Source organism: Acipenser ruthenus, chromosome 25 (assembly GCF_902713425.1).
Source record: "Acipenser ruthenus chromosome 25, fAciRut3.2 maternal haplotype, whole genome shotgun sequence".
Classification (NCBI taxonomy): Eukaryota; Metazoa; Chordata; class Actinopteri; order Acipenseriformes; family Acipenseridae; genus Acipenser; species Acipenser ruthenus.
In genome coordinates this window covers 1189729-1207952 of record NC_081213.1, presented here as the reverse complement: position 1 = coordinate 1207952, position 18224 = coordinate 1189729, and the positions used below count along the sequence as shown (strand labels likewise).

Here is an 18224-nt window from a genome sequence, read left to right as displayed (position 1 = left end):
TTCAACCCGGTCACTTCATGATAATACAGTAATACTGTAGCCACCAGGTGGGGTCAAACTGCACCAACTAAACCTTTACATCATCAGCATGCCCTCATATTGCATTCCCTACCTGCTGGAACCCGATTGTGTTTCTCTATTCTTGACACTGCTTAGATCATCGTTTGCCATGCTCACTAACTGAAAAGACTCCTCAGCGCTGACGCTTGGTCTGAAGTGAGATATCAATCGATGCCTGGAGTGCTGAAACCCATAGTCGAAGCATTGTGCAACACAGACCTGCTTCTGTACAGCTCAGCGAATGTGCCTGAAGCGAGTCGCACCGTGGAGAATGCAGAACAGAAATCCTATACGCATCACATTACAGCTCGCAAGGGCCCACACCAGCATTCACAGACCTTGAACGAGTAACTGCTTTCCAATAAAGAGGGAGGGACTGACATGGCAAGGAAGCGGCTGGTTAGGGGGCAAGGGTTAGCGTAACATTATCACTGGAGACAGAGGTCGGCTTTGGACACGTTTTGTCAGGTGCCTCATATACAAAATAACACTACATTCAGTTCCTATGTTTCCTAGTCATTATACTGTAATCATCAGGCAATTATTACTAGCATTACTGTGCTTGATAACCACTTAGTAACAACCGTCATTTATATTTTAGAAGTGATTTTGTGGTGTAGTAAGTAATGTACGAGCAGTTGCAGCGTAGCTCAAGGCCACACTTTGTAAGGATGAAACCAGGACAGCAGCATTTATTTGGAAATCATTGCATTCTTTTATTGCCAAGATGATTTTTCAAAAATGCAAGTTTTTAATCTGGTTGGGCGGTTTCTCAATTTGCAGAAATTGCCAGGTTGTTTGCAATTCTGGCAGAGAAGTACACAATCACAGTGACAAGCATGTACAAAACACACTCTAAACAGAGCTCTGATCTCTGCCACAGTTAGAGATCAGCCGACTCCATTCTGTGGCTCTGCCTGCTTATATACAGGACTCTGCATCACATGACACATGTGGGCAGGTCAAAGGTCAAAATAGGTAAAAAATAAATAAATAAATGTAAGAATAAAATAACAATATAGGTATCGAATGCAGTACAATTTTATTTATTATCAAAATAAGGAACAGTGAATTTGAAAACCAAAAATATACATTACGTCATGGGGAGTGGTCACATGACCTCCAAAACACAAACAGGACGCACAGGAACAGATGTAAGAAAGTTATGTTCCCTTCTTTTCATTTTTACAGGGTTTACTAATAATGTAAGAAAAACTAACACTATTGCTGTTTTGATTGTAGAGTGTACAGTTATACTGATTTAAAATAGGAAATACAATGATTAACAGAACATAATTACACCAGTTTAATTTTTACACAGACATGTGTCAGACAAACGGTCACTGTATTTCACAACCTTTTTAACCCTTTACTTACATGGTTTCACCAATTATGCAATTGTTACCAAGTTTCATTAGTCTCCCTCAATTATGTCAGATGATGCCCACTCTATTCGTCATGTACAGAGTCTTTAGATTCTCGTTAACATGTCTTTACTATAACACCCTCGTCCCGGGTGACTCATCTGCTCTCTGTGACATCACACTGCAAACGACAGCAACACCCACAAACCCACAGCCCAGCCTGAACGAGAGGCGAGGAAAAAAGCAATGGAGAAAGCAAGAAGAGAGAGAGAGAGAGGCTCTGGAATAGCAATTACCTTGTTCCGTAAGCTGCCACTTTATAGAAGCATGTGTGCCTGGTGCCAAAGTATGCATGTGCCTCTTGGTCTGACCAGTTTAATAAGAGCATTGACTTCAAAAGGAACGTCTTACAGTAGTGGAGTATTACTTCGACAGGTGTTTCAGAAATGCTCAGTTAAAGACATGCATCGTGATTTTTACTCATGCTTGACGTTATTTGTACAATAAACTCCAGTACAGTACAAATATCAGCGGCTTATGCTCCCCTTAGGAAGTGATTTTCAGATATACAGTAAGAACCACTTCCGAAATTGGAGGGGTCTAAGCAAATGCTGCATTAAATAGAAGGGCCATTGTTCTCACATTGGGAAACGTCATTCTTACAGTAAGCTGTGATTACCCAGGGAAAAAAAAAACATTACCACACAATGAGACTTAACACACAACAGATCTGAACCCATGGCTGTCCTATAAAAATCTGCTTTAACAGCATGGAGGAGCGGACAGTATTTAAAAACTAGACACAGGGAAGTGCTGTAAAAATATTTAATATATGAATTCCGCAACGGCAATGTCATAACTGATGTCTCTTTGCTCTTCCTGCCTGAAGATGTGATTGGGTAACACATGGAGCTTTCACAGCTGTTATACCTTAGCAGCTGGGACTGATCAGGGGAACCTTTTGAGTTTCGTGTGCTTGACAAACTAATGCATTTTTTTGATAAAATAGAGGAAGACAGCACTACTTTCTTCAAAAAAAAAAGATATATTGGAAAAATGTCATAACCCTCCCCGCTTTGCAGATTTTTTTTTTCTTAATAGGTACCAAAGATCTAAAGAAAATTAAATTGTGGGATATCATTTTTTTTTTTTTTCAGGACACCCCAAAATTCAGAAACTTCTTTCCAGCAAATCGCAAAACCAGTCTAATCATTTCACAATATTCCAGCCCATTTTATTTTGCTGTAAGTGTCACCTCATCCATGGCAGAATACCAGCAGAAAAAAACCCCTCTAAAGACACGGAAAACAGCATTGACTATGGATTTTTCTTTTAAAAATAAATATAAAACGTGATTAATAATAAGGTGATATGGACAGTTTGGGTGACAAAATTTTCCCAAGGTGTTCGCAAGAAGACCCTTGTATACCGAAGAGACACGGGCAGCTGTTCCCATTAACTTATATGATATGTTTCTGCTGAAGTCGTGAGAAACTTCTTCAAAGGAGCACTTCATCCCTTGACTGCGTCTCCCCTGCTTACTCTCCCAACTGGAGCTCGGGCTGTCTGGGACACGGCCTGAGAAAGCAAACAAGTGCGATTGTATCCTCCCAGATTTACACCTTAATGGACCCTTATTAATCTGTCGCTCCCGGTTAATTTACTGTGCGGATTAATAGTGCAGCATCGTGGAAGCTAAAGCCAGCTGATTAAAACTCCTAACAAAAGAAAAAGAAAAGAAAAAAGAAAAGGAAAACTGAAAGCGACCTATTACCTCATCTCACCCCTCTCTCTCTCTCTCTCTTTCTTAATTTCTAGCTCTATTACGGAGCATTTGCAGTTTTTATTGGAATGACTTATGGTTTGCCCTTTGCTCCATGTCTCGGAGCCTGTGTGTGTGCGCGCTTGTTTCCATTCCCCTGTGCCAATCGTTCCCCAGCCTGTTTCTTGGTACACTAATTTCCATGTAAAATAATACAATGCTCAGACATCCATGGGCCTTGGTCTTATTACATTTTTGTGCTCTGGGTTGCACTGGTCTAGATGTCTGATGGACTTTGGCAGAGAGTGAGTGCATCTGGCTGGGGTTCTAGCAATTTCAGAGTAAACGCTCGCCATAAATAAACAGGAAAACAGTGGACCACCATGCAGACATGTGTTTTTTAAATAGATCGAGTGTGCACATGAGACATATACGCTGTCCTGCTCAGTTATTAGAACCCCCAAACTCTACACAAGACTCTCACGATCAAGTGATGACAGGTAGGGGAGTCTGTTTAATTCATCGGAAGAGAGGCAGACCTCTCTCTAATTAAGTCTTGAGTATTTAATCACAAACGTTTTAGAGACGGTTGGAAGTGTATACAAATTTTCTCAAAGCACTGTTTAATCTAAGAGTTTTTTAAGCACTCTTTAAGAACCAATCCCTACGTCCAATGTTACAATTGTACCGTGGATGTCCCGATCTGCTGGTGAGGGTGTGTATCAGGAAGCACCCTCACAAATATGCAGTTAAAGCTCTTGTGAGCGCTTTTATTAAAAAACAAAACACTTTTTAAAGTAAAACAGAAAACAAAAGCCTAGCTCCTAATGGAGCGCTTACAAAAAAAACCTAGCTGCTATCACATGGAAAAACAACAGGAGCCAAGTACCAGCTCTGGAGGCACACCCTTCACCGCTTCAGTCCAAACAATTCCGGTGCCCGCAGCAGTTTGCAGCCTGTGAAAAGACAGACAGCTTTTGCTTGATAATGACTGTTCTGTTACACAATGCAGCTGCAGGTAAATATCAGTCTATAACTACTCTGTCTGCGATTATATCTAATATAGTTTAGCTGCATCTGTTTTGCATTTTGCCATGTAACCGTTAGTGCTGACTAGACTTGCAGCCTACAGTCAGATTCTTAACTAACAAAATGCCAATCCACAACAGCCACTGTCAGCCGGACCCTGCAAACTGAATCTCTGAATGGTGTCTTACAAGAACAGCAGCTGCTGGGTCACCATTGTACAGATGTGTGTTCTGCAGGAAGCTGTACATGGCATAGCGTAACTTCCTTGTGAGTCAAACTCCATCAACAGCTCTGATGAAGTCATTAGCCATTAACACTTTCTGGTAACCCCTCAGTTCTCCTCCTCCATGTGGGGCTAATCTCTTAGAGTAAGTAAGTATTTGTTTAATGCTGCCACAGTAATGCAGCATATAGAGAATAATGCGTGGAGTAGTGTGTGACTTGAGAGTGTAATGCCCCGTCGAGGGGTGGGATGCTACATTATCCAAGCATCCCGCCCCGAGGGCAGGCATTACATTCTCATTTACCACACACCACCCCATGCAGTATGTTTTATAATCTCTTGAGTGAGTAAACATTTAGAAGGGAAACTATTGACTGAATGAGAACCAGTTAGCACCTAATTGTAGACAGCTTTTTTGCTTGAAATGAAGAGGTCGCTGAACGTTTTATCTGAAGTTTGGATTTATGGACTCTTGTTCTTCACAGACAGCTCTATAAATCTGCTATTAAGTGCCACCACTCTCAGCTGAAACATGGCGTGCATCTGGCGCTGTGTGGTTTTCTGACTAACTTCACTGAAGGAAACCCATATCATCTCTTTACAATGTGCACATCTGGCTTGTGATTGATTGAGAAGGACAATGAAGGCGGGTGATAGCTGTCGTAAAAACCTACCTGACCACTTCCTCACCCAACAGTACAGAACCTCACACAGTGCTTGTCACTTTGATTAAAAAAGGTTTGCATCACCCTTCACAAAATGGAATGAAGCCCGCTGAATAATGTTACTTTAACATATTGAATTACACACCGCTTTGTAGTTTTCTATATGCTATGCAAAAAAAAAGAAAAAAAAAAAAAATGTGACATTTCAAACTCTAATATGAAATACTGTACTACTATTATGGCTTCCAGTAGACTTCTGCAATATCATGTTGTATTTTCTTTGATTACATGGCGTTAAATAAAATATCTAAATTATGTTCATATAGTTTTTTTTTTTGTCTTAATCCTAAAATTCTAGGTGATGCAAAATGTTAGGCTAAATAATTGTATTTTTCTGTGTCAGCTTTGACAAAGCTCCCCTTGTCTGAAAATGGGGAGTCTTTGGGGGAAGCTGAATTACTAAAATTGAAGGAAAATAAACAGAGGCACTCGGGGGGTGTTGTTTTAATATCATAAAAATCAGAGCCGAGTAAAATTTTAACAAGGATCCTTTGATATTTGAACACGACCCTTTCTGAAAAAAATCCTCACCTTCAAAGAGTTGAATTAAACTGGGGAGGAGAGGAGCTCGAGGACTCCCCTGGAGGAATGAGAGGGGAATGCGGTTTCACATTGTGAGGGGAAAAGCTACAGCACTCACGAATCAAATCAAATCAAACAAAACAATCCCAGAAACTTGTTCGAACTGTTGCTCTCCAGCAGACTTCTCTGGTCTAAGGTCATTCCTCTCAAATGGAGTACAGGCACAGTTTGCTGCAATACAAATACCACAGGGTATTGTCTGAAAAAATACGATTAACTAATTTACTCTGGATCTCCCTGCAGCTGTAGTCTTAAACACAACCCAGATATAACACCTCAATCTCCTTCTTCTTTTTTTCTTTTTTAAAGGGAATCGGAAATCGTACTAGGTGATGGCAGCAGAAATACAAACAGAGGTGATCCAGTTCTTTAACAGAAGCAACGCATTCAAGTCTGAACAGCCAGCCAATCAGGGGGAACAGACTACTGTATGAAAGGGTATCAAAGCAGCTAAATGATTTTAAAAAAAACATACACAAATCAGTCTTCAAGTTAGCTTGAGATCCACTTGGCACGTAATCCACTTAACAAATTGTGATTCCAATTAAAAGAGTCTGTAATTACTGTGTATGTACAAAGTGGTTACATGTGTATTTACACATAATTGCAATGTTATTATGCATAGTTACAATATAGTTAATGTGTAAATATTTTTGCTCAATTTATGTAACTACACAATTGTATCAGAAACTGGTTAGGGTTATATCATGCAAACAGATTTACACATTAAGAACATTGTAACTATGCATTATAACATTGTAATGATCTGTAAGTATGCATTTAATAAGTAATTACTATGTAAATACTCAGTAATTAGAGACACAATGTACAGTGTTACCAAAAAATAAAAGGATTGCTAACCCAAGATTTTACAGAATTCATTTTCTTATTGGGACTTGCATAATTATCACTGCCCCCCCCCCCCCCCAATCTTCTTTTGTTGAGTCTTTTCAATTTACAATTGCAATCAAAGACAACACTACAGATAACACTACAAGTTGTTGCTGCTTCCTGGTTCGTAGTCACTTGTGTTGCAATTCAAACCTCCAGTGGTCTAGCTGTAATCAGACCATGCGATCTACAGCAATGGTACCAGGATGTCGCAGTTTATCTTTAGCGTCAAGCTTTGTCTCCTTTCAGTTTTAATCTCGGCTCACACATAACAGACAGTTACACAAGCCACTCTCCAAAATCCTACGACAGCAAAAAAAATAAAAAATTAATCTGGGGGGAGAAGATAATTGCACCCTTGTGAGAGAAAGAGGAATCCATACTCGCATTACACAATCCAAGTGTGCGGTTGTCATCAATTTAACAAACATTAAATAATAATCACAGGGTTTTAGGGTCTTTGGATAGAAAACAGACCCAGAACAAAAAATATATATATATATCTAATTCACAAAGCCACTGTTTTCTTTTGATCTCCATTTGCGGTTCCAAGCTGGCATATAAAGTGTGTTTACAGTTAAAGTGCTGTTTTTTATTTATTGTACTGTTGGGACTGTTTCAGAAAACACATTACAAAGCCACCACACAATTCATTGCAATTCGGCAGACCCTGATTAAGGCCCGGTGATGAATGGCAGGGGGTGTTCAGGTCAGGATTTGGGTGCACTGGCTCTACTCAGACCTCCCAGGGGAAGCCCTCTTTACGGCTGCCACCAGACCGGTGCACTATTGTCCAAATCTCTCACCCCCCCCCCCCCCGAAAATAAAATAAAAACAAAATAAAATAAATATTTATCCCGGATAAGCTCACTGACAGTCATTCAGGTTCCGCTGAAGCACACAAACATACAAGAGAAGATAAAAAATAAACCATGATCTCCAGAAATAGACAAAACAATAAACTCGGCGCGTCTCAGCGCACAAACCACCTCTTCTATAAAGGGAGTCAGCACTGTCAGACACTGTGGGACAGACATGCTAAGCTGTTCTCATGTGTTAGCAGCACACACGCTGACCCAGGGAAGGTCTATATAGTCCATGCTTGCCAACAACATTGGATGGGAAATTGGATGGGAACATCAATTTATGTATAATTTGCCAGAGACCACACAGCAAACCTGGCCCAAGCTGTGCTCCATACATGCAGTCTAAGAGTATGATGCCTTTCTGGAAGGCCTTACTTATTTTAGCAATGTATTTCTGCTTGGGATCTGTATTTTGCTACAGAGGTCTAGTGCTGCCTATTTTGTAAGACATCACCCCCTGACCCTAAAACAAGTACTGTATACACAAAGTGGAGTACCGCAATTTTCAAAAGAAGGTTAACGGCTTATGCCATATAGTACAATGACTGATACATTGTTTTATAACAAAATTTCAGTGATTACCCACAACAGCCATCCAACCTGACCCAATACATTAGTGTCTCGCTGCATGTGGCATAGGATCCCTGTACACTCAACAAGCCAACGATTAGAAAGTTAGAAGGACAAAGAGTGGAACTGTGTACACCAATCAGCAAACAGCAGTACACCTGCCTAGATCAACACCCATTCCATTTCTATTGACATGGTCCGAAATCAAACCAGCAAGCAAGGACATCAAAGACATCCCACGGACAATCAATTCAAGGCCTGGGAAATGATTTTCAGATGACATCCGCCATCCACTGATACTGTCGTTTGTAATGTTACACGCTCTGGCTAAGTTGGGTTTTGATCCCGTTGTTAAATTCTCTGCTTCTCTGTGTACGTTGCAAGTCATTAATTTGCTATTAGAAAGATGTGGCACATTGAAAGCGCATTCAGATTTCTGTTTTGAATTAGGGCAAACCCTGCCAGCTAGAAACCACATGAAAACTCTTCAGTAATTAACTGAAATCCCAGTAATTAACAACTAGGAGAATTTGCCAGAAAAAACATCGCTGAAATGTTCAAATCCTGTAATAAAACAGTACGGGGTCCATGGTAAGGATTTAAAGAACGTCACCCTCTTCATTGATTTATTGACTCCTTTATTGACATCATTTAATACAATTAAATTGCTGTATAAAGTTGGCTGAGAAGAGCTATATTAATACAGTAGTGTTACGATAAACCCTTATGTGGATTTATCGGGACACCAGCTTCCCTTGCAATACATATACATGGGATGTGCTTGGATGCTGCAAGGACCACACACAGAAGAAATAAAAAGCTATGCAAGATTTATACATGAAATCCTTCCTCACCCTGGCATCATTCAAGCAATTTGCCTTTGATTTAAAATTGCATTTCTGGATTGCTCCTGGCATGCTCATTCTGTTTTTTCCACGCTCTATAAAGCAGGTTGCTGGTCCCATGTAGACGAAGCCTGCATTGCATTAGGACCCCATGAAATGTTTAGTAAAGGGGTCTGGCAGGTCAGACGCACTCCATCGTCACAGCATGTTGCAATGTACTGAGTGTAGGGATGCTCAATGGGCAATGTGGATAGATGCATTGTGCCTTAGCACGCTTTGCTCTGCATGAGCTGCGCCCAGTATCTGATGGGGAAGGAGGAGACAGCTGCTTGGTTCACTTCTGCTCCTGAATCTTATCAGTTTTAAGTGAATATGCTGCAAGAGCCTTGCCTTGCTCTGCTCCACCAGCGCAGAACAGAAGGAGGCTGTTAAGTTCTTATACTTGTATTCTTCAGCTGCACACGACTATCGTCAGTGAGAGATGTGTCTGTGATCCAGAGACACACAAGACTAAAATGAAAAATCTACACAGCAAATGGGATAATTTAGCTGATGGAATAATGGATGGGTTGTATGGTACATATTTTGGTTACTATATATTTTAGGAATGTGGTCCACCTATGCTCACCTGGTTCCTAGAATAGTTGGCTGATCTTAGAACTGCTTCAAGTCGTGTCTTAAAGGATCCCAAAAAAGCATCAACAACAGGGTTTGGTACTTCACTAAACCCCCAGCCAGTACTCTCAGCACAGAACCAAACCGAAACAGGTGGGGAGAGTTTACACAGAGTGTGGTGAGTGTATGGAATGGGTTACCAAGACATGTTGTTGGTGCTGAATCATTGGGAACCAACTTGAGTTTTGAGATCAACTAGCGATGGACTGAATCCCATTCCTAAGTTTTCATATGTTCTACTAAATGCAGTTTAGTCCATAATAACTGAGGTTACCCCTTTAGAGTTTGTCATAGAAAATTTACAGGTTTTTTTTGTAGTTTACCATGCTTTTCCCAAGGCAGTCCTACGCCTTTTCTAGCACGCAAATACTATATTTTATAAATACTTACTTACGCTGAGGGTGCAGAAAATTGCGGTATACCTTAGGATTTGCAGACGGATGAGGCTGCATTTTTTTTGCTTGGATCAGGACAGGCAACTGTTTCAGCTGAAGCTGGAGGAAGGGGTAATAAGGTAACTGGAACTGCATATAACTTGCTTTTTTATTGAAACCTCCGACACGACAGCTGTTCCCTCTTTTTTAATACTTAATTCACCAGCACAAAGTGGTCTCACATGCATCCCGTCAACATCGCAGCCTGTCATTCGCTCACACATGTAAATCCAATCAGCAACGCCTGAAAAAATACACTGTGACTGAAATGCTGCTGCCATGACACTGATCTGGCTGAATTGTCATTTACACATCAATACCCCCACCCCCACCCCCTCAGCCCTTACTCTTCAACTAAAGCAAGTGGCTGTCAGGTACACCATGTTCTGGAGCGTTCCACAGCAGAATGTTCCAGTCTGCTTTGCAGGATGTTAATTAGAAGCTTGCTGGACTGCAGACAGAGCCTCTCTATACACAGTCCTCTCGACTTACAGATTTTTAACAGTGCTGTCGCTCACGTTGTTGAATCCCTTCCCTGCTTCCCTGCTCCCCCGCTTCTAAGGAAGAAGCAATGCAACGGTATCATTTAAGACTGCCGTTGCATAACAGTTTGAGCCATTCCAGCATTTTGTGTGAGCTTATTAGACAAAGATGAGAAGGACGTAAGAACATAAGACAATTTAGGGAACAAGAAGAGGCCCTTCCATGACCATCAAGGATGGTACCCTACTCAGATAGACCACACACCATTTGTACTGGTAGCTTACAATGAGAGTCACTGGGAAACCTGGGGTGGCTCAAATTGCTAAGCAGTGTGATTCTTAAATTATTCCCGTCTCAGCTGTTGGCTTGCGTAGTTGCACTGTCACACACGGTTACTCAGCCCAGATTGGGTCATGTGCTCATATTAAATGGTATCCTGTCTCGATTCTTATCAGCTGGTTTACAATACATTAACACAGTTTATTTTCCTTCAAACATGCACCTGAAATGAGATGTTGCATCTAAGCTGAACTTTCCAACAGTTAACCTCCTCTAGATTCAAAAGCATGGTGCATATGTTGTATTGAACTTAAAGAATATTGTATATGCACAAAGCAGACCTCCAAATAGGATGTATCTCAATAGCCATGCTGTCCCCTGCATGAAAGACATACGGTGTTAGGTTAGCATATTTTGTGTTAAGAGTTTTGATTTATATGGAGCCTTTAAACAGAACAATGACAAAGAGACTGCTGACAGACTTCACAGCGAGGTAAAGGAAAAATTATAATGAAGCCCTGCCAAGCTCCGATTCCTATCCTGCCAACGGAAAAAGGCTCCCCCATCCAAAAAGCTGGAACAAACATGCACATTGGTTCTTTAACCCATACAGCGCTGCAGCCTCATACTTATACAGCAGCCCCTTGAGTTTCTGCAGCCAATTCACATGCTCTTCTGAATTTAACCGACAATTATCAACACATGTTGAGTCTCCTCCTTCGAGTTCAATGGCAAAGCTTTTGTTTTCTGTTAAGTCCCACTCGAAAAGCAAATCGCTTTACTGATCTACGCTTCAAATTGCAACTGACAAGAGGGGGACTGGTGGGGGGTGGAGGGGGGGTCTCCCTGTGATCGGCAGTTTAGAAAGTGTTTTCAAGTATCTGAAGTCTCGCAGTAGACTTGGACCAAGCTGGAATCACATGCTATTAATGAATTCAGTTCAATGCTGGGTTGCCTGGAGGTGAACATGCTGTACAGTTATATGTTTCCATTTGGAAGACACAGTAAAGTTTGTGTACCTCCTCCCTGAGAGTCCCAAATGTCCTTCTCTTTATTTAATCCCTTCTTCCTACTTTGTGAAGATACTGTGCAGCTACGGCCAAATGTTTTGCATCATCTAGAATTTTAGGATTGAGACGTAATAATAATAAAAAAGACTGTATAAACATATTTTATAGATCTTTTATTCAACATCATGTAATAAAAGAAACTACAAAATGATATCGCAAAAGTCTACCGGAAGCCATAATAGTAGTACAGTATTTCATGTTAGATTTAGAAATATCACATTTTTCCATTGTTGTCAGTTTTTCGTTCAGTATATGGAAAACGACAAAGTGGTATGGAATTCAATATGTTAACATAGCATTATGCAGCAGATTTCCTTCGACTTCATGAAGCAAAATTAGTTCATTGTATAGCGTGATGCATGGGGTGTACACTGCAGACATTCTTTTTCATCTTGGTGAGAATCTATCTAGAACAGAACCTCAGAACCGATGATGCAAAGAATATGTTAGGATGCCAGACTATAAAATGCAAGTTTAAACAAGGATGATACAGAGATCAGGAAGGACCGCTGCATCCTATCCTTCACCCATACATAACCCTTGCATTGTAATGTATTTTTAAGGCATGCACAAAATCCTTCTTTATCCCTGTATCGTCGTTGCTTTGTTCTTATTTTAAACTTGCATTTATGGACTTGGATGAGCGGCAGCGTTAAACTGTCCAATACGCATTCAAACATGACTATATAAGCAAAGGCCATATGGACACATGGTAGTCTCTTTAGTGTACGCCATTTGACAAAGAAACAAACTATGGTAATTCCAGGAGTATTTCAGTCATCTATGTTTTGTATTATCAACTGCAGCTGGGCAATTACTGAAGCCAACAGTTTAGACCTATCCCAAATTAAAAGAGTATAATTTACGGTAATTCGATACTTCATTGTTTGGACAGGGAATCTTGTTTCCAGGGGAGTCCTGGAGGACAGAAGCAGGAGCAGCAGCAGCGCACATAACATAATCACTCTGTCAGGAACAATATGATCTTAACCCCTGTCAGTTTCTTCTGAGATTCTGGGTAGGATATAACTAGGAAATGTTCCAAAGACTGTTTTTTTTTTTTTTAAAAAGGGATAAAAAACCCCAGAATGTCTTCACACAATGAAACGATTCATTTGCAGAACACTGCCGATGATGGGATTTTACTCTGTAAATAAAATGGTGCTGCCCTGCGACTGAACTGAGGAAGAACTGGGTTCCTCGATTTATTTGCTTAGCGGAACAGAGTTCCTGTACTTTTGTACAGAAAGGAACAGGAGTCCGGAGTAACGGATCAGGGCGTCAGCTGCTCCAAGGTAGGGCGGCTTTTGTTCTTGAAGGGAATGCAAAGCATTTCCTGCTGGTTCAAAACCTCCAGGAGAATCTAAACAGCAACTCAGGGCTCAGTTAGCAAATCAAGAATCGCACACTTTAAAATTCGTATTGGGGGTGTTTTTTCATGTGATAACACAGTAAATGCACAATAATTTGTGAAGTTACACTGAAACCCCTATTTTCCACTGTGTTGTACTAATGAGTCAGTGAGGTCCAAATGCTAAAATGACTCTGAAATTACACCTGTTCCTTTGGTTTTAAATGCAGGGACATTTTCAACACGACTTAAAAAAGGGAAAATCCAGGCCACAGCAACTACTGTACATGCTTAATCACTCAATTAAAATGAAGGCAGTTTCTGCTTACATATGTGGCTGTGCATTCTGAATAGCACCGTTATTTGTGCTGCAGTATTTCTGTAAGGATCACCATGCTGCTATGTAGCTGTTTGCTCGTGGGACTGCAGCCTAGTAAAGTTGTTCCTATCAGTCTGACTACCACGAGGGCTCTGTCCTGTCAAGGACAAAGCCCTTCTGTCAGCAGTAGCTTCGAATCTGAGAGGGGCTGACGACAGGTATTCTCATAAAGGATTAGAAACCTGTCCTGTCTGTGAATTACCACCTGCGCTTATCCTCCTTGGCAGCGGTTTAAACCAGATCTATAACTCAAACAGATTTTGTGGTTCTGCTGAAGTGATACAGTGACAGCTGTATCTTATTACAATTGGGGAGCAGACAGCAAACGGATGAAACAAGACAAGTGAACATCAGAGAGCGTATTGAAACGTAGTAAAACGCTTTAAGAGGGATACTTTATATCATATACCTAGAGTTTCTGATTTTCGTTTTTAACCGATAAAAAAAGGATAAAACACCCCCCATACAAAAAAGAAAAATGAAATCGGTGTTTATCAAATAAACACCAGAAAAAACATTGGAAATGGTTCCTCAATTCACGTTGACTTGACCCATTTCCCAGTGAAAAAAATAAATAAAATAACCTACAAAAAATATATATATATATTTTCCCAGTGTATTTGGACAATGTCCCTTCTTCCTGACTGATATTGCGCATTGATTTGTTTAGAATACTTTAAACCCACCCCAACTACTGAGTGGCAGCAAATTCCTACATTTTTATTGGAGGATTGTACACGCTTGTGAGATTTAAAAACGAGATTACAATTTAATACGGAGCATTGTTCTTGCTCGAGAGACTTGAAGCTATATTAGAGTTCGATAGAGTTGCTTTACATGCTAGTGGCTTGACCATAAGGATTTCATTGTGGAAGACAGCAAAGGAAAGTAGGCACAAGTGTACAAGTACTGTCGAGTCACTATACATATTGTGACAGAAAAAAAAAAAAACGCCCAAGCATTTTGGAAAGTAACTGAAAACAACAATTTCATACAGTATAGAAAAAGCAAAAAAAAAAACGATTTACATAAAACTCGAAAATAGCTACAAAATAAGCACAGAAAAATGAAATGAATAAAAACAGAAAAACAGAAACCCTTACATATACTGCACATGTTGCTTACATTTCTACTCTCTTACCTGTTTAATTGTACGTGGGCTGTGTCGTTTTCGCTGAGATGATTATTCACCCTGCTTAATAACTATCTTTTGACGCCCCTAGATGAAGCATTGCACGCGGAAGCCTATCAAGCCATGGTTGTTGTTATTGATTAATAATTTTAGCTAATAAAGAAATCTGCCTCTTTATCAGCGGTCCCTTCATACCGTGGAAATAGTTCTAAGGTGGCTCCCCTTTGATCTATTATTTCATTCCACAGGCACTTACATTCTCGATATAAGTCGGAACACAAAAAGCGTGGTCTCGCTGTGGCTCTGGATGATCGCTTTCCAAAGGGGGAACCCTCTGCTAACTTACTGCACCAATAGCTATTATGCAAAAGCAAGAAACATTGGTAGCTACCCAGTTATTACCGTGTTTTATTACATGCTTAACTAAGCTCCATAATCTACAGCATTACAACAAATAAATAATGCCTGCAATCACCACTCTGTAACAATAGACAGAGTGATACAGATCACCAATCCACATGCTTTACACTAACACTGTGCCAAGCCTAACCACTAGAGAAGAGTCCCTCCTTCTCCCTGCTGTACAGCAATCAAGGCAGAGGCTTAAGCAAGCCCCTGGACTCCGAGTCATCTCAGTGCACGAAAAACAACTGCAGGTTTGAAGCGTTTAAAAAGCGACAAACTGACACACACCCTCCCAGGCCTCTGTATTCATGAGAGCTTACAGTCGTCCGAGCGAGACCCTTGGGAATAGAGATGAACTTCCAGACTGGTCCAAACGTGACATCACACTGACACTGATTGGAAGGACGCTGGTCAGCATTTGGCAGGCGTGGGTAGAATAAAGAATGGGGGCCACTCAGGCTGGAGACGTATACAGAAAGCTAAATGGTTCAATTTATGGCACTTTGTTTTATTTGCAAAGACCACAGCTTCACCTGAAAGAACACGTGTATGCAGAAAGACAGAGAGAATTGTGTTACAGTGTTTGGTGGGGTACAGGACTGAAGCCTCTTTGTTGGTTTTTGTTGGGTCTCACACACAGCCAACATTAAATAATTACACAAGCAATTTGACAGAATGTAATAAAACTGTGCCGCTCTCCCTGCCAAAAGGAATAATAAAACTGACGGGCTGAAATAGTAATTATGTTCTTCAAGTGCCAGCAAGTGTGCCTGTTTAGTCCATGGTTGGATGAGGGGGATGCAGATTTCTACAAGGATTGTATTTGGCCTGTCATGCTTTATATCACAATTTACTATGTCTGCAACAAAGTGTAGCTGGAAGAGGCCTATTGCTCCTGGCCAGCATGGTATGTGGGTTCAAATCGCAGTTTGGTCATATTCTGCATGTCTATCTACCTTTTTAAATACTTAGAAACAATCTTGAACCGTCAATGAGTTTAGAACATGTAGCTTAACTGTTAAAGACACCTGAGCAGTATGCATGGGATCTGGGTTCAAGTCTCCTATTTGGTTATATGCACTATCCTATAAGTTACACATTGATTTAACAGCTACAAATCATCTTACACTGCCACCCAACACATATGTCGAATTCAAGTTGTTTGGGGGTAGCACAAAGGCACGTGGCCAGTATGCAAAGACTGATTTAGGTTCAGTTACCAGCTCTTTGATATCTAAATATGCAGCTGAATTAAAAAAAAAAAAAAAAAAAAACAAGTTTGTACTGCCTCTCACGACAGCAGCATTTAAACATGTGCGGAGTGGAATGCATTGAAAAAAAAGAAAAACATGTTGATTTTAAGTAGCCAGTTGCCCTGGCAGCCTTGTTAGCTTAGCACCTGGACTATAACCAGAAGGTCTGGGTTCCCTTCCCAGTTAGATCAGGCACTTCCTATTCTCATTGTAAAAACAAATATTAATCCAAATGTGCTAACTGTCCAGGAATGGGTTTACAACGACTTACCAATAGCCTACCCGGCATTAATTCAAGTCCAGACACTTGATGCTAGAGCCAATATCTGACATGAACAATAACATATGACCTGCAATATAAGGGGGATGAACCTGGTGTACGCACCTTTGTAGCCTCTAAGAGAATACGAACCACACATGCTTGCTTATGCCAAAAGTGAGAAAAATGCATTTACATAAAATGATATACCGAATATATGTGCACTCTCCTCCGGGCTGAGAGAATGAAACTACGTGTTCAGTTTTTATGCAGAAGTTTCTGATGTGCTCGTTCGGAAAACTCACTTCCAGTTGATGTGCTCGGAAATATAAAATAAGCACATGAGTTAAATGAACAAGACTGGAAATTGTCTATTTCCTTCAACACTTCACAAAACATGTAAAGTTCTGAGTTTATTAAAATGGAATCACAGAGTACTGCTCCAGCAATAGTTATTGAAGCTTTTGAATAATCATTCTGCATCTGACAGAAAGAAAGAAAGAAAGAAAGAAAGAAAGAAAGAAAGAAAGAAAGAAAGAAAATCTACATTCTGCTTCTAATCTCTCCACCGTATTAGTCTCTGCTTGGTATTACTGTACCACTTAAAATTAAGTTGGTCTTGTGACTTAGAAAATAAAAGAGACTGTTTTCTTTTTTTCTTTTGTCCCCCTTTTCAATTGCATGGCTTAATGCAGCATGGGATATTAAATAGGTGGAGTGGATATGAATATCAAAATATATTCTTACCTCTTTTCTCTGTTGCAGGATCCGCTGGGAACTTTATTTTTTTCAGGCTTTTAGTTTTCTACAATTCTCTCTTTCTTTCTTTCTTTCTTTTTTTCGTTTTTTGTGTTCCAGCAAAGCTTGGAAAAACTTGGCAATAGCTGCTTGCAGAAATAAACAAATGTTTTTCTTCTCCTTCGTCTTGTGCTCCTGTTACAAGGCTACTCCGCGGGGTTGCAATAAGCAAGGACTCGGTTTCTTCAGCGTCTTGTTGAGTCTCTCCCTTTAAGTAGCATTCAGAGGCACCTTCAGGCTCGCAGTCAGTGAGTGAGTAGGAGGGAGAGAGGACCGGGGAGAGAGAGGTAGGGCACTGAGCACAGCTTTGCAGCAAATGGGTGTTACGGACACAGAGAGCAGGATTTTCACAGGATTGTTATGGGGCAAGCCCACACCAAAGGTCTGGATTTCTTTTTTTTCTTTCTTTTTTTTTGAGCGTCTTCCAAGTAAGGATTGTTTCCTAGTTCCCCAGATACAAAAGGAGAGTGTTTGCCTAATAGGGGGATAGGAAGCCAGAACAAAATCCTTAAAACAAGGTACCTATTGGTACCCAACAGACCTCTACTGTGTATCCAGCCCTTTGCACCAGGGTGACGTAAGAACATGCTGCCACTAAAGTTCTAACACTACCCATGTGTTCAAATTAATCAACCCGTGAACCCGAGGCTGATTGAACCACTGGAAAGACGTCAGATACCTTCTTGGAAATCCCTTTTCCGTTTCATCTATTTGAATCTATATTCGATAGCTCCTGTTCCCCACCCCCCTGCATCAGGAATTGTATGTTTCTAACACCACTGCCTTACT

General features: G+C 40.5%; 1 protein-coding gene across 1 annotated transcript in view; it reads right to left on the bottom strand.

Moving 5' to 3' along the window:
• LOC117413829 (collagen alpha-2(VIII) chain-like) overlaps window positions 1-17969 on the bottom strand; it is a 37423-nt gene extending 19454 nt beyond the window's left edge. Inside the window, exon 1 of the mRNA XM_059000258.1 lies at window positions 17385-17969. The gene's annotated coding sequence lies outside the window, so the exon portion shown is untranslated. The remainder of the gene's footprint in view (window positions 1-17384) is intronic.
• Window positions 17970-18224: the final 255 nt, after the last annotated feature.